General features: G+C 42.9%; 1 protein-coding gene and 1 pseudogene across 5 annotated transcripts in view; one reads left to right on the top strand and one right to left on the bottom strand.

Annotated features, from left to right (window-relative positions):
- The window catches only part of CACNA1D (calcium voltage-gated channel subunit alpha1 D), a gene marked incomplete at its 5' end in the record, with an annotated part of 288,308 nt that overhangs the window by 53,862 nt on the left and 214,166 nt on the right, over positions 1 to 20,280 (top strand). The window lies entirely within an intron of this gene.
- LOC308568080 (SKA complex subunit 3 pseudogene) lies at positions 15,726 to 16,610 on the bottom strand (annotated as a pseudogene). The gene has a single exon. The product of its transcript is annotated as an SKA complex subunit 3 pseudogene (transcript).

Here is a 20,280-nt window from a genome sequence, read left to right as displayed (position 1 = left end):
AACTTTTAGTACTGGTTCATTTGCTCTGCGTAGAGCTGGAAATGGCAAGGCAATAAAGTTCTGCCTTTGTCCCTCCAAAGTCTTCCCTCTACCAAAGCTTTCCCCCCAGGGGGTAGTGAAATTGGACCACTTCCTTGGCAGTGCTGGGCGGCCTTTCCAGCAGGAGCAGGGGGGTTGATGCAGAAAAGAGGTGCATCGGGCTGAGGAGGATTAGCCCAGATTTCACTGCTGGGGGGCGTGGTGCGAGGGAGTCCTGGGCTCATTAAACTGTGCAAGTTTCTTTCCTTCTTATCACAGAACGGAGGTGATGGGCACATTTCTCTGTGGTCAGGTTTTCCGCTTCCTCTGATTCATTCTGCCCATGTCTTGTCTTTGACCTCCCTCTTTGTACCTTTCTCTCCTGAAAGGTGATTTGGCAGAATGGTTAGAAATACTCATATTAACTACAGTAGCTCTGTGGCTCGGTTGATGGTGCACGAAGATATTGAAGACAACGACACACCTTGGCTGTGTTTCCTCACATATTGTAGCCCTCCAGAGAGCTGAGCTTTCCCAGGGGCTGACGCCGAATTTCATCTGTTGTAGGCAATGAGGCTTCCCTTTATTTTGTGAGGTCCATTTCAGAAGGAAATGCTCCAGACGTAGTCCGCATGCCCTGCCTGCTTAAGCAGGCCGCTCGGGGTCACTGTTAGGAACAGTGAAGGTGATGCTGCTCCAGAGAAGGATGCCTTCAGGTCGCTCGCACCTATAGCACCTGGCTCCGGAGCCTCATGCTTTCCAATTCTTGTATCTGTCCTCTCCCTGCCACTCCCTACTCATCTCTCGCTCTGTTAGTTGTTACTTTTGCTTGCAGTTTCTCTCCCCTTCTAACTTGGGTGCTCTGGAACAACATCTGCCTCTTATTGGAGGCCCTGAGAGGTGGTGCCAGTAGCATCCTTCCTTTATAGAGGCGGGAACTGAGCAGCAGCAGAGGCGACCACAGGGCCTTCTTGCCTCAAATATGGGAAATGAACTTGGTGGGCATCCATGGAGACTCCTATTGCCCTTGTTAGGCATCATCAATTAAAAATAATTGGCAGTGTGGGGGTGTGGAGCAGTAACAGTAAGAGTTGGGATAATAGAATATTCTGAAGTAGTCTTGTTATTGACAAGGCCTCCTAAGTTTCCGTACTGTTTTGAACACTTACAGGGCTTTAAGAATGACACAAAAAGCTCGTAAATTAAATTAAAATGCAAGCGTAGTCTTCTCACTGCTGCTTGGGTTCAGCTCTGCAGCCTGGAGGACGGCTGAGCACAGGGGTCATTTTCTGTTTGTCACATGGACTGATGTCAGATAGTTTGTGTTCACTTATGCAGTCTGGTTGTCCTGAACTTGAGTGTGCTTTCGTTTAAATCCATGTACACTGCTTCTGTCAGATGGAGCGAACATGCACACAAGCACTTGAATTCACGTATGCATGGCCCTGGGAACCCTATAGAGTGAACCCAACTCTGGGTGACTAGTGGGGCCCTGAGCAGAAAGATGACTTTCTGGCACCTCAAGCTCCTCAACTTTATTTTTTTATTTTTATTTTTAAAAAAATATATCTTTATTGATTTCAGAGAGAGGAAAGGAGAGGGGGAGAGAGAGATAGAAAGATCAGTGAGAGTCATTGATCGGCTGCCTCCTGCACGCCTCCGACTGGGGATCAAGCCTGCAACCTGGGCATGTGCCCTGACTGGAAATCGAACCCCGATCGCCTGGATCCTAGGTTGACTCTCAACCGCTGAGCCACACCCTGCTGGGCAAGCTCCTCAACTTTAAAATGAGGAAGTAAGGAATCTGGTGGGGTTTCTATTCTGGGACATTCTACAAAGAGCCTCTATTTTCTCGGAAATGATTGTGGCCAGAGGCACAGGTTTATAGGTACTTGTTCTAAGAGGGCTGTGATAAGCAGCAGTGTTTAAATGTAAACCACTAACTTTACATGTTGATTCTCTTAAGGACATTATATTTGCCCTTGGACTCTTGCTTATTTTTTTAAAAAAAATCTTCATGTTCTTTATTGGCTTGTCAGGTATTTTCTTTTTTAAATATGTTTTTATTGATTTCAGAGAGGAAGGGAGAGGGAGAGAGAGAGAGATAGGAACATCAATGATGAAAGTCATTGATCGGCTGCCTCCTGCACAATCCCAACCGGGGATCGAACCGTGATCTCCTGGATCCTAGGTCGATGCTCAACTGCTGAGCCACGCCCAGCCGGGCGCAAGTGTTTTCTTTGTAGACAGCACAGACATGGTTTTCAGACCTGCTTCAGATTAATTTATCAAATTCTAAATTGCTATACGGGGTGGGGGGGTAGGTTTACAGTTGTGAGTATGCGAAAGTTTATTCTTGTATTGTAATAATTATAACCTGCATGTCTTTTTCCATGAGAACAACTGTAATCCTGTACTTACCAACCCGTGTATTTTCTGTTAGTGTCGGTCTTGTACTCTGTTCACCCTGGCCCTTTAACTTCGAGTAAATTAGAGAGCATGGGGTAGAAGCCTCCCCTTCAGATACTCAAAGGATTATTTTTCCTCCTGAGTGGTTCTTCTTATCTAAATGGAATGGATGTGGGATAAGGTTAAAGCAGGGAGGTTTCGGCTGGTTACACGAAGGCTCAAAGACCCCCGATCGTGCATTCAAGCCTCTGCAGGACTGCTGGGGGGAAGAGGCCGTGTGTGTGGTGCCAACCTGTTCCAGGTGGTCCCCCATAAAAAAAGAGCATCCTCACTGGCCAATTGGAGGGCCAGCTAGGGGAGAGGAGAGCCAGGAATGCTCTTCTAGGGGTGCTGGTAAGGGCGGTGGGAACAGTGGTGTGGGCTGGCGTCAAGATCTCCTTCTGCACACAGGGCTCTCACCTTGCACTGGTGAGATGCAGCACCTGGAGCAGGCCATGCAGGGAAACGGTCCAGTTCTCCTCTGTGTTTTAACATTCCCAGATTGCCAGGCTGTTCAAGAGCAGCGAGTGGTGGTGCCCAGTTACTGGAAGGACAGCGTAGGGATGACGGCATAGGTCTTTCCCTTCACCCCAGGTGCAGAGCTCTCTCCCTGACGTGGCACCTGGAGGTGGGTGACTCTCCCGCTCCTCTTTCCTTGACTCTCAGTGAACTCTGGGTCAGGCAACCGTGTAATATGCTCACTGCCAGTTTCCTGTTTGAAAAGATGTTTATTTTGTGGGTCACTTTGAAGATTCTCTGTGGATACGCAACATAGTTTTAAAAGGTGGGGCAATTTTTCATTTGCTCTTAGAGATGGCTGTTCTGTAGTCTTCTTTGCAGTCAGTCACTACAGGCTTTTAAGTCTCTTGGTGTCTTTATGTTATTGCTGCTTGTCTGTGGAGAAACACGTGAGAAACCCCCAGGCCCCTATGACCCTGAGCTGCTTGAGCAGTGGTGAGAGAGAATGCTTGAGGGGAAATACGGATTTTTGAGTTATGCATATTTTAATAAGGGGGAGGAGAGAGACAGACCAGAGTGTGTTCTACTTGTATGAGTAATTATATCCTTAATTTGGGGCTGGAAATATATTCTAAAATTTGTTTTGTCAGCTCCCTCCGAAATAAATAAATTACAGTGATGATATCATTTCTGTTTAAAATTTTTGAACAGGTATCAAGGCAGAGTGATTAGAGCCTAATTGTTTGCCAAATTTTCTTTAAAGCTACATTCTTTCGGGGGATTTCTATGCCAAAAAACATCTTAAACTGATGAACATATAGTTCTCCTCACTTATTTTGGCTGGTTTTTAATTAGACGACTGATTTCATAGTGGAGGAAGTACATTTTCGTTGGGCCTAAGCCCCAGAGTGCCAGATTTCAACCTCAGAAAAAAAATGTCACCCCTCAGTTTAGTGATGTACACTTAAATAGCACGGGAGTGAGTGTTTTTCCTTGGCCAAGGTCACCAGACGGGCAGTTGGTTTCAGAGTTGGGTGGGTTTGAGGTTGAGTACCCCCGGCCCTTCATCTAGCAGAGCCCTGTTTCTCTCAAGCTCCTATAAGTGTGGCCTTGAGAGGAAGTTGTCCAGGTTCCTGCAGCCTCTGTCACCGGGGCCAGACTGCTGTGAGCAGCAGGGGAGTGGGGACAGAAGCTTGCGTTGCTGCCCAGAACTACTGACCTTGTGCCCCCTCCGTCACAGCCAGGGCCATGGCCATGGCCAGCGTGCATCACTAGCTTCCACGTTTGTGCTTGCTTGTATGAAGTGCTTGTGACGAGGTATTTACTGTTTGCCACCTACTATGGTAGGTAGTAGGAAGGATGAACCATAATTCCCTGACCACCACACTTCTTTAAGGCTTACCATGGTAACATTTGCAGTCCTTTGCCAACCCCCTGGTCAGGCACCTTCCTGGGCTCTCTTTTTAACCAGGACATGAAGGCTGGACTCCTAGCTAACACTTAGTCCACTCCTGACAAGCTGGTCCTGCGTCCTGCCCTCGAACCACCGTGGCATCTTTGCGGGGCTGTTTCCTTTCAGTGTGCGGTGGCTGGCAGGCGGCCTTGCCCGTGGCTTAGATGGCAGCTGGGTGAATTCTCCCAGACACCCTGCCTGTCTTATCTGGAGCAGTTTATCTCCTGGGATGCAGGTGGAGTGCCGGAGAATGTCGTCAGTCTTCTTTCCTGCCCCCCAGGGTGAAGAGGTGGGATGTGGGGTTGTGGCTGGCAAGGGCTCTTGCTGGGACCTGGTTCCTGCTCACTCCCATGGACTCCTGTTACCAACCTGTACCCCGGCCACTCTTCCATCTGGGAGTGATCCCACTCCCCAGGGCAGCTCAGCACGGTGCCCGGGACGATGGCCGACTTGGGCACTTCTCTGCCCGTGTCCCTCAGTGTGGTTCCACTCCTGAGGGCTTTATTTCACTTTCTGAAGACTGGGGCTCACCTCCTTGGCCTGCCCCTCTCCAGCCTGGACCCCCTAAGTGAGAAGGCTCAGGATTTGGTTGACTCCCCTTCTGTTCTCATTATGGCCCCGGGGAGGGGGGTGGGTCAGGAGCTCTGCCACACTGCCCCTTCCACCAGAGTCTTAAGTTTCTGTTCTTGACATATGCAATGTAAGGTCGGTTTCCTTTTCTTGTTTGATTTGCTCTAGTGTTACATGTTTTTTTGATCTTTTTTTCTTAGTTAATCTCATATGCATTTTCTTGACTTTGTAGTGGAAAGATAACATGTTACCATTGACCCTCTCCTGAACTTGGAACTGCCACGATAACTTTCAAAGGATTTACTCTTCCTGTGCACAGTCTTTCTTCCTAATCCATGACCGTCTTCAGGTCAGGCTGGGAACTGCATCTTACTCCCCTGCTGGCCTCCACCTGCTGGGGGCCTGCTGAGCGCAGGACAGACCGATGCAGCGCCCAGCCTGTGCAAGAGCAGCCCCTTTCAGATTGTGTGAAAAACTCCCAGGCACATGAAAAAAATTACTCCCAGATACAAACCAAGCTGCCCCCATACACTTTACAGCAGGGACACTAAGCACTGCTGTGAGGCAGTGATCTCAGCTTAGGAAACAAAGTTTACTTTACAGTAATGCTCTTTTATTTATGTCAACAGATTCTAGTTGACACGCTGACTCAGAATGGCCTTGCTACCAATTAGTGGAGCATTTTAGTGAAGTTTTCAATCAATTCCTAATTCCCGAGACTTCACTAATTAGGCGAGGCTTGTGTTGAACACAATCCCTGTTTGCACTGTTGCTGCAGCAGCCTGTCTACCTGCTTCCCCACCTGGCTCTTCAGTCCAGGGGCACCTCTGCTCTCCTCCTGTTCCTCCTGCATTTTAAGAACAAGCCCCTGCCATTCATCAAGGGTGCGCACTGGCGGTGCTAATGGAAACAGCACTTCGGGTACAATCCCTCCCCTCCCCCCCTGTTGCTAATGGGAGCCAGGGTTTGATGGGCACTCATGCTGAGCCCTGTTCTAAGCACTTTATGTGTATTGTCCTATTTAAACCTCATAAGACTCCTATGAGGCAGGTGCCATTATCACCCCTAGTTTAGCAGGTTTAGCGAGGTTAAGTGAGTTGCTGAGCTCAGGAGGAGAATTGGACTTTTTCTCCTTAAGGCCACATTCAGTGCATTGAAAAGTGATCAGTCTAGTGATAAAGAGATGTTCCCCCAGGATGGGGGCACAGGTAAACATCACCATCTTGTTTGTGAGTAAGATCCAGAGGATTGGGGATGGGGGTGTGGGGAGTCGAGGAGGATTGTCAGCTGAGAGTAGAAGGTAGTGCAGGTGCCAGAATTGGGACCAACAGGTTCAACTCTGAAATGTTAGCCGTGTAGGAATGACAGAGCACAGAGACCAGAGAGGAGGAAACGCCGTTGAGTTTGAAGCACTCCTAGGTAGATACAGCTTGTGTGCCATATGGATGTATTCACAGGAGATGCCACGGACTTGCCCATGTAGCTCTTCAAAACATAGTAAGATGTAAGATGTATATTTTCTACAAGAAATACTTTATGATGAGCAAAAACAAATAGTTGTTAAATTAAAAATTTGTAATGAGAACCATTTTCTTCTCAAGGCAGTTGAAACAGTGTAACACTAGATTAGGTCTCTTTCCAGCTATATGACAAGTCACGGGTACACACATCACACGCAGGCTCCCAGACTCCGTAGTGTTGAGCTCTAGAGTAGTCACATACTGGATTCTCTGGCAGTCAGCCTCTCTCTGCTCTGTAAGAGAAGGTAAAAATCAGCACCTGTAAGATTAAGTTCAAAGGTTTTTCTAAGAACTACGATAAGCCTTTGGGACAGGAGCACTCTCCACACTCTTTACTAGTTTTGTTCCCTACAAACTTGTGTTAAAGTAGAAAATTACGGTACAGAGCTCAACTGTGTAAATGCTTTTGGAAAGGGTTTTAAGTTGTGTGTATGCATGTGTGTTTTAAAACTGGAACTTGAAGTATCACATCACAGAAAAAAGATATGTAAGCTAAATAATAAAAACTATTGCTAGAAATGGACAGAAATGGTGAGCTAGTAAACTGCTTTTACAGTAGACTTATTGCTGTTAACAGTAATATGTGGCTCTTATAAATCATGCTGTATCCAGCCTCACCTTGCCCTAATAGATGGGAGAATTTTTCCTACTGGCCGGGCACAGTGTCGTGTACAGATAGAACTTCCTACCAAACTTCACTTCGCCATGAATTTGCCCTCGTGAGTTCAGGATACTCCTTTCCTGGTGCCACCATCTCCAGCCCTCAGCAAAACGGTCACTGGACTGAATGTGCACTTGGAGCTCCTTACCATTTCCTAGGTCTTTTTCCAATGTGTTCACCATGCCTCTTCAGTATAATTCTGGTCCCCTCAAGGGCGAGGGTTAGCTTGTTCTTTGCTCCTTGCCTCACAGCACAGTATATGTGGCTTTTACTGTGGCTTTCACCGTGGCTGACATTTTATCCCTTGGTCACCACTTGGGAACCAGCACATGTCTTACACTCAGTAAGCAATGAATAAAGATTATGTTGATTAAGTAATTCCTAAAGCTGATTAAGGTTCCTGTTTGATTACTACGTATTTCTGATTATGAATGGGAGAGGGTTCTGTTGTGGGTGGGGAGAGAGTAAACTCCCCTTGTCTCTCACACACTGATTTACTCACCAACAATCCCTCCTTTAAAATTTGCATTCTAAATATGAATATTATTGGCAAGTATTACAGGAGTGTATGAAATTTTAAATATTATATACAAATACAATCAAGGTGGAAAATGATCATGACTGGAGTAAAATTGTGTTTTTGTAGCTCATATTTCACTATTTCCAGATAGTGTATCTAGCAGTGTCCCATGAGGGTGCTATACTCAAATGATTGAATTAGAAATGGAAAAAGACTTATCAAACATTTAGTGTCACAGACTTGCAAGATGAATCAAAATAGTAGAATTTCCCGCTGCATTTTTTTTATGCCCCTCTATGTTGCAGAACTGTGGAAAATATTGAACATCTGAACAAGGATCTCAGTCACAGAGAGAGACCACGGTGTGGGGTAGGGCTTGGCTAATGGAGTTCAGTGGGAAAGTGGACCTCCTGCCCTTTCCCTATTTGTTTCTGGCTGTGTTTTTTTTTTTTTCCTATTTTTCCTATGAGATACTTTCTGGGGAATAGAGAAATAGGTGGACAGAAGGCAAGTATAAAAGAGGGGCTTATGACTTCCTGTACCTAAAGCTCACAGCCCTTTCATTGAATACTATATTGACTCATCTCTTTTCCCCCCTCTTTAAACCATTCTCAGTGTTGGTCTATTTCTCACTTCCCTTCTCTCTCAGCTGTGGATGGTCTATTGGGAGCAAGAACCTTTAAGCCATGTTTTCCTCTCAGCAGGCAGATGCCCGCCTGCATCTCCTCATGGGCTCCTTTCTCTGCCTTAGGTGTTCTGTCTTACCTGGATAATCCCTGCCGATTATTATTTATTTTTAGAAAGTAACATACAGTAAACATTTAAATATTTTATAGTTTTACATTTAAACCTGTGATCCAGTTTGAATTAATTTTCATATAAAGTTAGGTTGCAGTTACTTTTTTTGCATATGATGTTCCGTTCCAACACCATTTGTTGAAAAGCATATCCCTTCTCCATTGAATTGTCTTTGTACATTTGTCAAAAATCAACTGGCCATACTTGAGGCTATCTCTGGACTCCGTTGTCTTCATTCTGTGTGTCTGTCCCTTCATCAGTACCACAGTGTTTGATTACTGTAGCTTTACTGTAAGTCTTAAAATTGGATGATTTGAGTTCTCCAACTTTATTCTTCAAAATTGTTGTGCCTATCCTGTTCCTTTGCCTTCCCACATAAATTTTAGATTCAGCTTCTACCAAAAAAGTCTGTGATTTTGATTTTGATTGTATTGACTCTATAGATCAATTTAGGGAGAACTGACATTTTAACTATGTTGAATTTTCCAATTTATCAAAATGATGTATTTTTCCATTTATTTAGGTCTTCTTTGATTTATTTCATCAAAGATAATCTCAATTCTGCCCTGGCCGGCGTGGCTCAGTGGTTAGTGTCAGCCTGTGCACTGGAGGGTCGCAGGTTTGGTTCCCGATCAAGGGCGCACACCTGGTCAGCAGGTCCGATCCCAACCCCCATCAGGGTGCGTGTGGGAGGCAACCAATCGATGTGTTTCTCTCACATCTATGTTTCTCTCTCTCTCTCTCTCTCTTGCCCCCCTCTTCCCCCCCTCTCCCTCCCTCCCCCACCTCCCCTGTCCCTTCCACTCTCTCTAAAAATCAATGGAAAAAATATCCTCATTTCTCAAGTGAGGATTAAAAAAAAAGATAATCTCGGTTTTTTTATTAGTGTGTTCAGATAATTTACATTCAGCATTAATTTTGATATGTTAGATTTAAGTCTACCATTTTATTTATAGTTCTCTTTTTCATTCTGTTTCCCTCTGCTGCCTCCTTTTGGATTATTAGAGTATTTTTTAGCGTTTCATTTAAATGTATCTATTACTCCTGATTTTAGAGGGAAAGTACTCAGTCTTTTACCATAAAGTGTGATATTAGGTATGGATTTTTCATAACACCCGTTATTAGATTGAGGAAGTTTCCTTCTATTCCTAATCGCTGAGTGTTTTTATCACAAGAGGTTGTTGGATTTTTTTGTTTTCAAATGATTTTTCTGGTCCTATGGAGATGGTCATGTAGTTTCTATCCTTTATTTTGTTAATATGGTGTATTACATTGATTAATTTTTATATGGTAAACCAACCTTGCATTCTTGGAATAAGTCATATGGGCCTGGGCTTTTCTTTGTGGGAAGTTTTTGATTGCTACTTCAGTCTCTTTCAGATTTTCTGTTTCCTCTTGAATCAGTTTTAGTAGGTTTTTTCTTTCTAAGAACTAGTCCATTTCATCTAGGTTATTTAATTTGTTGGCAGCATTTCTTTTATAGCAGGTCTCTTGAAAGGGAATTCTTAGTTTTTATTCTTCTGAGAATGTTATTCACCTTCATATCAAAGGATGTCTGTTGCTGGATACAGTTCCTTTCTCTCAGCAGTTTAAAAATATTGTTGCTTTTCTTTCTGATCTCCTGTTTTTTTCTGAGAAATCCATAGTCATTCAGATCATTGTTACCTGTATGTTATGAGTTGTTTTCCTCTGGCTGTCTTCATGATATTTTTCTGTCTTTAGTTTTTAGCAGTTGGATTATGATGTGTCTGGGTATGGATTTCTTTGAGATTATCCTATTTGGGCTTTGCTGAATTTCTTGAAACTGTCATTTTAGGTCTTTTACCGACTATAGGAAGTTTTCAGTCAGTATTTTTTCAAATATTTTTCTTACATTACACTCTTCTTCTGGGACTCTGATGACATGAATGTTAGACTTTTTGTTATTTTTGTATGAGTCTCTGAGGCTCTGTTTATTTTTGGAATTCTTTTTCTCTTGTTTTATATAGGATCGTCTCTATTAATCTGTCTTCACTCACTATTTCCTCTTTCACTTTCATTTTGCTGTGGAATCCATCCAGTGACATTAAAAATTTTTGGTTTAAAAGTTTCATTTGGTTATTCTTTGTCTTTTTTTTGGGGGGGTGGGGCTGAGACTGTTATCATTTTATTAGTTTCAACAGTGTTCTGCCTTACTTCTTGGAGCATGGTTATAATAAGTCTTTAAATTATTTGTATGATAATTCCAATACCTATGTTACCTTGAGGTTGGAGTCTATTGATTGACTTTGCCCTTTCAAGTTGCGAGTTTTCTGGTTTTTCATATGCTGAGTAATTTTGGATTGTGTTCTGTTCATTTTGGATATTGTATTATGATTATCTGGGTCCTCTTTATATCTTATGGAAACTATTTAATTTTTTTTCTTTTTTAAGTAGGTAATTGCCTAGTCTCTATAGTCTGTATTTCTAACATCAGCTCAGTTTTCAAAGCCTTGACAGTCTCATTTGGATCTGTCCTATGTGTGTATAATCCATTGTCCAGTTTGGGGTCTGGGCAATGACCTATTTCAAAGTGCAGATCTCAGAGCTCTTGGTTTGCTGTTTAGGATCAGATACATAATGAGCAGCTTGGAGGGAAACCCAAATGTTAATTTACTACTTTTTGGTATACCTCTCTTTTCTTTAATTCTCTGACAATTTCTGATTCCCTGAGGCCCTCTTTTGCTGTCCCCAGCCAGAAATCCAGGACTTTGGTTCCCCTGCTCTGATGTATTCTTTCTGTGACTATCTAGAGCCAAGCAGTAGAAGTCGAGAGAGGAAAAGAAGCAATAGGGATTCACCCCCTTGTTCTTGGAACTTCTTCTGAGAGGGAATCATTCCTTTTAGAGTTGTAGGTGCCTGCTCACCCCTGCTGTTGTTCTGTGGTCCTGTTGTATTGCCTGTGGCTGAGGTGGGAGAGGTCAGAAAAAAGTGATAAAATACAGGGGATTTCTCAGAACATTAGTTCCATTTTTTTTTTTTTTTTTTTTTTTTTAGGCTAGAAAGAATTGAACTTGAACTTCCTCTTCAAGTTCATTCTGTCCATTCATAATGAGCACTTGTGGGTTCTGGGCTGTCTTTGCATCCAGGCTGGGTGATACTAGAGGGAACAGAATTACAACAGGAAAGTCATCACTGATTTGGTGGTGCTCTGAGTTCTGCCTTCCTCCCCCCGTCTCTCTGCTACCACTTTTCATCACCCTCAGATGCTCTGTGTTTCCTGTGCAGCTTTTATATTTGCATTTAGTGAGAGAGAAGGTGGGTATTCCTAATCCATCTTGCCAGGAACTGGAGCCTCCATATTAGTGTTAATATCATTGTTTATATGCCTGTGCCTTACCACAAATCAAAGCAGTGGCCCCAAACTGTACTAGTAGTCATGGTATTGGTCCTTGCTGTCACTCTTGGTAACAAAACAAAACAAAACAAAACAGAATCCAGTTTCAATTAAGAGTGTCCTCGATAAAGCAGTAAAAATGACTAATTGTGTTAAATCTTGACCTTTGAGTACATGCCTTGTTAATATTCCGTGACAAGTAGGAAGTACACATAAAGCACGTCTGCCCCATACTGTAGCATGATGCTTGTCTCAAGGAAAATTATGTGTATGATTGAGTTGCGAGATGAACTAGCCACTTATTTTTATGGGATATCATTTTCATTTGAAAGAATGCCTGACAAACTATTTGGACTGGGTATTTGGCAGCCTTTTTCTTGCAAATTATAGGAGTAAGCCTTCCACTTTAAGGGAAACAACTGGCAGCAATTGTTATCCAGTGATAAAATTTGAGCGTTCAAGCAGAAATTAAAATTTTGAAAAACTTGTATCCATCACTGTGAGTGTGAATACTTCCCAGCATTTAAAAACTTTTCTGGTGAGCTGACTGGTAAGATCAGTGGTGATATTAACAGATGTGACTTTTTGAAATTGAATAATGCAGTGTGTGAACATTTGGAGCATCTGCAGTGAACCATTATTTTCAGATTATCGATGCATGATTTTATAAAATCATCAATGGGTAAAAGATCCATTCAAAGTGCACAATAGACCAGTGAATTTTAATGTAACAGAGTATGAAAAGTTCATTGTTATGGTTTCAGGTTCCACATTGGAACTAACCTTTAAGAAACTATCACATTGAGTTTTAGTGTTGCATCAAAAGAGTGTATTTATAATGACCTGAAAAGGCCATTAAAATATACTCCTCCCTGTCCCAACTGTGTATCTGCGTGAGGCCAGATATGCTTTATCATCTTCAACAAAACCAGTCTGTTGCAACAAACTGAATGCATCCAGTTGTCTTCTGTGAAGTCAGTGATTTGCAGAAATGTAAAAACAGTGCCACTCACTATTTTTATTTGTATTGGAAAATATGGTTATTTTTCATAAAAATGTTATTTATGCTAACATAAAAATATCATTGTTTAGAAACCAAACCCTGCATAAGGTAGGATTTACCATGCCTGGTTTTCTGAGTCTCTAGGATGTGTTCATAACATGTATCATGGGATTTTCACTTAAAACTTATAATTAAATGAGCTTACTTTTAAAAAAATTTTTTTAAATTTAAGGGAGGTTTGATTTGGCATACTATTTATGTAAAGGGTTAAATAGTAAATCTTTTTAGTCTTGTGGCCATACAGCCTCTATCACAACTTCCTAGCTCTGCTGTTACGTAAAAGCATTCGTAAACAATACATAAACCAAGGAGGATGGCTGTGTCCCAATAACACTTTATTGACACTGGAATTTGATTTTCTTATACTTTTCATGTGTCATGAAATATTACTTTTTATTATTTACTACCATTTTGTAGGTTGCAGGCCAGATTCAGCTCAGGGGCCAAAGTCATGGATGACGTTATGGCCTTAACCAACAACCCTTGTTGATCGTAAGGATTATTTTTACTTGTTATGGAGAAATGTAGGAAGGAAAGGAACAGAGGTTCCAGAAACCTTACGTAGTGTGTGCAGATGAAACCTATGTACTTCTGAATTTGCAGAGAGAAGAGGGCCTTTTACATATTTTATCTCAATTTATCCCCATATTACTCTGTAAAGTAAATGCTTTGCTCCTTTTATGGATGGAGAAACTGAGGTGCAGAGGAATGCTAGCATATCCCAAACTGGGGTTTGTGTCCAGGCTGGTCCCATGCCAGAGCTGTTGCATTTCACACACTAGTCTAGTGCTGCTTTCCTTATGGACTAGTGTCTGTGCATAAAGGCCTGTCGATAACAATATTTCACTGAAAGATTTGATACGCAACAGTGAGAAAAATAAAGAGAAGAAACGAAGTCACATTCTGAGTGCAGCTTTGTGCTAGAGATTTTTGCAGACCCTTGTACAAAGTGTTCTTATTTGACCACATTGAGTAAGACTTGGCCTGTACCTTTAAGGAATTTAGAGTTTAATAGGCTTAACAGTCTTCAACTAGCATTGTCCTCCCTGAGTATTCAGAAATGTGTGGGGCAGTTGTAATTGTCACTAATGTTGAGAGGTGCTGTTGGAATTTAGTGTGTGGGATTAAATTACAGTGAAGGATTGTCCCACCCCAAATTCTTGTAGAGACCCTGTTGAGAAACTGGGCTGAGTAAAATAATAGTAATGATAATAATAAGCTTGCATGTTCAGCACTGCCTGTGTGTTCTGTGAGCTCTGCAAATACAGGTCCATGTTCTCTTCTCTGCAGCTCTAAATGAAAAAAACAAACACAAAACCTTTAAATCTGAATTGTTTTTTTTTTTAATAAGCTCATTTGGTGGTAAAACATGATGTGAATGGATGTGAGACTTTTTAAGTTGAAAACTATTTTTAACAGCTTTATTGAGGTATAGTTTACATACCATAAAACTCACATGCATCAAGTGTATAATTTAGTAATTTTTAGTAAACTTGTAAAATTTCATAACTATTACCACAATCTAGTTTTTTTCCTTAGAACACAATAAGTCAAGTTTTGCTTTAATATAGCAATTTTCTGACAAAACGAAGAGAGCAGGTCTTTACATTTGACTTTCAAGGCACAGTCACAGAAGAGGGGACTTTACTGCATCAAATTCCCTATAACTAAGCCTTTGAAGCACCTTGTCATGATTCTTGTCAATTGTTCCTTTTCAAAATTTTTTTTTTCTTTTTAAAATGTTTTTGTTGACTTTAGAGACAGGGGGAGGGAGGGGGAGAGAGACACACACACTGACCAGCTGCCTCCTGCACATCCTTACTGGGCATCGAGCCCACAACTCAGGCATGTGCCCTGACACGGAATCAACCAGTGACCTTACAGTCCATGGGAGGACACTCAACCAGCTGAGCCACACTGGCCAGGGCCCTTCTCAAATTCTTAACTGGTCTTCACAATACACTAGGCCCTCATTTTCCCATTGGCCATCTGAAATGTTTGCCAGAGTACTTTTATGAACTTAATTAGATAAAATTACTGTTCAGTTATACTTAAATTGGAAGGACCTTGGCCCTGATGGACAGGGCAGTGTGACGTTATCAGGTAGCTCTAGACACATTCAACCTCCCAGTTCCTGTGATCACAGCTGACAGTCCAGAGAAGGGCACCTGGCCCAAGAAGAATCATCAGAATCTTCCAGAAGGAGTGAGACCTCAGGGTCTGTGGGCAGCCACTGAAGGGGAACTTGGGGAGGTCAGCAGCCATGTGCTGGAAACAGCAATGTTGAAATAAAAGGTATAAGAGACTCTGGGACAGTCATGGAGGAGACGCCCCGCTCTAGCAGAAGCAGCAACTATCCAGCTTGGAGAAGGCTGGAGGTTGCCTTATCTGAATAGCAAACAGCAACACTTAAATTTTAGAAATGACTGATCCTGCTCCTAGTATTACCAATCCATGGTTAGATTAGATAGGGTAAATTTGAGATCAGTGAAATAGTAATATTATTATTTTTATTATTATTTTTTATATTTTTGATTTTAGAGAGAGGAAAGGAGAGGGAGAGAGAGAGACAGAAACATCAATGATGAGAGAGTCATTGACTGAGCCCACAACCTGGGCATGTGCCCTGACCGGGAATCGAACCCGGATTGCCTGGATCCTAGTTTGACGCTCAACCACTGAGCCATGCCCGGCCGGGTTAGTAATGATATTTAAAAACAGTAACTGAGCCACATGTCAACAAAGTTGAGGTTGGGTGAAACTGACAGCAAGCAAAAAGTTGGGAGTGAAAAGGAAGAAAAACATATGCTGACAGCAGGTGAATCCCTGATTCCAATGTCCGAGACCTGCTACAGTGCAGTTATCCTGGCCTGTAACCTTTTTTCCTAAAATCAGCTGTCGTTTGTAAACAACTGTGTTTTAAAAGAGCAATGTCTTCCAGTTGCTGGTTCGTGAGGCCAGCAGTGGCGCTATCATTGGACACTGGTTCTGTTTCTATGGTTTCCTCACTTTTATTCTTCACATTTTAAGTCCCATTGTGTGATCTTCATTCAAACACATAGTATATCCAGAGATACTGAAGCGCTCTAATTTAGGAATCACTCAGTCAAAATTGTCCATATTTAGTGCACATTTTGGAGTTTTTAGTACTTTAATGACTGTTTGGAAGATGGAGTTAACGTGTTTGGCTCTTCCTTTTGGTTGTTTCCTGCCTGTGGGGGGTATGGTGGAATTTGAGGTATCAGGTACTGCTCAAGTCCAAAGTCTGAAAGTTGTGGACTACATGGAATCTTCTCAGAAACAGAGCTGCTTGGAACAACGGGATTACACATATCAGCCTTCACATCAGGCTTTTGAAGGTTTTCATCTCTAGTGGACTCTTGTTGGTTTAGAGTCAACAACTTCTTGCTCACTCATTGAATTTCTCTTGGCACGTGGATTATATCCATACTTCTGAAAAAACTTATTTTTATGCTATCTGCTGAGTTTTTTCTCATCAGTATTTTGTTGCCTTAATGAAACCAGTGCTTTCTTGACTTTGCAAACTTGTCAATATTCTTCTTGCTAAAGCATCACCCTTTAGAGTCCAAACTTCTAAATGAAGGTCATATAAAATTCTCATTGCATAACCTTCAAAGTCGCTGTCTTCCCCCTCCAGCGCCCGCTGCTGCAGCTGCGCCGCCTCGTTGTCCAAGGTGACCACCAGAGACCGCAGCTTCGCACAGAAGCTCCGGATCAGGTCCATGGTGAACACACCGCGCCTAGGCGCCCATCGCTCATTTCTAGTTTTTTAAAAAAATATCTTTATTGTTTTCAGAGAGAGGAAGGGAGAGGGAGAGAGAGAAACATCAATGATGAGAGAGTCATTGATTGGTTGCCTCCTGCACGCCCCCCCACTGGGGATCGAGCCCGCAACTGGGCATATGCTCTGACCAGGAATGGAACTGTGACCTCCTGGTTCATAGGTCAGTGCTCAGCCACTGAGCCACACCAGCTGGTCAGCACAATCTAGTTTTATAACATTTTCTTTATGCCTCAAATTCTCTTGAGCCTGTGTGTCTTTTTATGTGTCTCTTTCAGTGTCAATTTTCAGATGTTCTTAAATGACCATACAGTTTGGTACTTAGTGTTGCCTTGCTTCTGTTGCAGGAATCAAAATAGAATGCGTAGAGTCTTCCTGGGGAGTATTTCTGCTCCCTAGATACTACATCAGAGTAATATTAAATAGAATGTGTGTTATACCTATTCTGGCACAAACTGCTCTGTCCTGTGATCCTTGTGTCTGTAGAAAGTATTTATGCTGCAAATAGCACTCAATTTTCAAATAAGACCAGTGTGCTAAGTCATAGCCTTTCTCAATCTAGTTGGCCAAAGTGAAACATGATAAGGCTTTATGAAAATTATAATTGCTGTTGCTTTTTGACAGAGGGCTTTGAATTCCTGGACAATGGGGAGATTTCCCTAAGTAATACCCCCCAGCCTGAAGTCTTTCCAGAGTGGATGGCAGCAAGGTGTTGCCGTGGACCAAAGAAACATGACATCTGCCAGTGCTCACCTTTCATCTCTTACTGATGTCTCCTTCTCACTCTGTTTCAGCCACGATGGGTTCTTGGCTGTGCTTCACAGTGCCAAGCACACTTGCGCCTCACTTTGGCCCTCCCCTTCCTTCTGTCTGGAATGTGCTTCCCCAGATATGTTTGGTTCACACCTGATCACCTTGTATCTATTTATATGTCACTTTCTCAGAGAGGTCTTCCCTGTCCAACCTCTGAAAGAACAGCTTCCACCCTGTACCCTACCCCTTGCTTCCCTGCCTGATTTTCTGCATGGCACCTGACAGATTGTATTGTCTGTCCCCACCATGCCTCACACTGGGATGTCATCTCCTAGAGGACAGGGACTTTGTCTTTTTCACTGCTGTATCTTCAGTGCCTGGAACAGTGCCTGCCACATGGAGGCCACTTGACTGTTCCTTCCTGAGTGAATGAAGCTGCTTGTCAAAAGGAGAAGGGCAGAGAGAGGAACCGGGGAGCAGGCTTGTCCCCGCTACCAGCCAGCGGGCCCCTGCCTGAGAGCTCCTGCAACACCCTGCTGTTAGAATCGTTGCACCATTTAGGTAGCTCTTTCCATGGGTGTTTCTTCCTTTACATGCTAAGCTCCTTGAGGCAAGGGTCTGTCTTAAGTTTTTCCGTTCAATCATCCCTGCTGCCGGCCTTTGTTCTCATGGTACTCTACAGCTGTTAACAGAGGACACAGGGAGCCAGTACCTTCCCCAAGGAGAGCAGTAAATTGACAATATTCTTTTATCATGCAAATTTCAGACTGAAGGAGCATTTTCATTTTGAATTCTTGTATGTACTTTTCTTGAGTCTCCTATAAGAAAATGCCATTGACTATAATCTTGATGAGAGAAGGGCCAGTCTGTCTTCTTTACTACAGCATCTCCAGTGCCTATAACAGTGTCTGACACATGACACCCATGTGCGGCAAATGTTTACTAATAACTCATTGCTGAAGTTAACTTTACATGAATTTTATTATTATTGATGTAAAAAATTACACTTTAAAAATTACAAAAATTATACCATCTATTCAGGATCTGGAGGGAATAACATTTTCTCATTGTGAAAGCTCCTTTGTTGCTCACCTGACCTTGTGTGATGTTGGACAAAGGGTCTAGAGCAGGGGTGGGGAAACTTTTTTCTGCCAAGAACCATTTGGATATTTATAACATCATTCTTGGGCCATACAAAATTATCAACTTAAAAATTAGCCTGCTATATTTGGTCAAACATTTAATTAGCTCATCCCTAATGTGATGGCTGGAACTGCTTCTCTTTGGTGAGGCCTTGGCAGGGCCAGACCAAATGATTTCATGGGCCATATATGGCCCACAGGCCGACGTTCCCCACCCCGATCTAGAGAGAAGTGCACCCCATTCTGTAGTTGGGATATTCACAAATGTTCAGACCTTGAAGCCTCTAAATAATTTACTGCTTTTACTTCATTAACGGTTCCCTGTGACCATAATTCATATACCTTCCAAAATAGAGCTGTGATCCTGCTTCCTCCTCACCAGAGTTTAAGCCTCAAGTGTTTGATTACTGAAGAATGAGAACCTACAGTTTGGGATTAATGTACAAGAGCAAGGGTAGGCCACACAGTCACTGACAGAAAGCTCTGCCTTCATAAAAAATAAGTAAAGCCAAATGTCTACAGCTCAGAACATCCTCACTAACAAATAGTTGACTGTGATGAAGAGCAGCTGATGGGCTAACCTCATTAGTTATGTGTCTTGTGTACGTTGCCTGGGATGTGGCTGGATGGTGCTTAGGCAGAAGCAAGGGCCAGAGCTTTTGCCAGTTTTGCTGACCAGGATTGTATCAGAAATTCCTAGAAAGCGAGGAGTTCTGGTTTGTGGGTTTCTGATTGGGAGGAGTGTGGCCTGGGCAGAGCACTGGAGTGAGAAGACCTGGCCTTGTGACCTGAGCAAGTCAGTGAACCTCACTGAGCCTCATTGTGCTCCCTTCGTGCAGGCAGAAGCATCATGGGGATGATGTTTGGATTAAGTGAGAGAACATGATCGTTTGTGGACGATGAAGTTTTGTGAAAATAAGTGATACGGTAGGATGGCATACTTGCTTTTCGAGACCCCAGACTTGAATAACTGCAATTATTCATCCTCTTAGGCACTGCACCCATGCAGCCAAGCGTGGTTGGAAACGCCATTTAGCTGAGATGATTGGTTATGATTAAAATGGTCACTAACCTCAAGTGACAACGCTACCGGCAGGGATACTATCTTTAGTCAAGCCCATTGTATCTTTCTCATTTTTTGACACCAGTTTCATATACTATCTTCTCTCCTTGCACCTCCCACACCTCCTTTCCATCCTCACTCTCCACTGATGGCTTCTCATTTCCTTGAAAGAGCTGAAGCCACCCGAAGAGAACATCCACAAGCTCCCACTGCCACCTCCACCCATCTGCCTACCCTTCTGTCCACAGGGGCCACTGCCGCACCAGGGCCAGCTGCTTTACTCACTCAGGTTGCTCCCAGCCTTGCCTGTTCAAGTTCATGTCACTGCAGTTCCCCTGCTGTCCTACTTTATCTGTTTATTTGTCTATACTGGTGGGTGTTTCCCATCAGTACACACACATGCTGTCATTATTTCTCCCATTGAGACCCTGACCCTCTCGATCCCTTTTCAGCCATCAACCACTCCCCATTTTTCTCTTCTCTATAGCTGAACTTTTCAGATTATTTTCTATATTTCCTGTTGTATTTTTCCCCTCTCACATTCCTCTCTGAACTCATCTAATCAGGCTTTTGCTGTCAGTGCTCCACCCAAACGGCTCCATCAAGATCACCACTGGTCTTCCTGATGCTAAATCCAGTGGTCAGTTTTCAGCCG

The sequence above is a fragment of the Miniopterus schreibersii genome, assembly GCF_964146895.1.
Source record: "Miniopterus schreibersii genome assembly, chromosome: 15".
In the NCBI taxonomy this organism is placed as follows: domain Eukaryota; kingdom Metazoa; phylum Chordata; class Mammalia; order Chiroptera; family Miniopteridae; genus Miniopterus; species Miniopterus schreibersii.
Note: the sequence above shows the minus strand (reverse complement) of the source record. Positions and strands in the feature narration are given on the sequence as shown.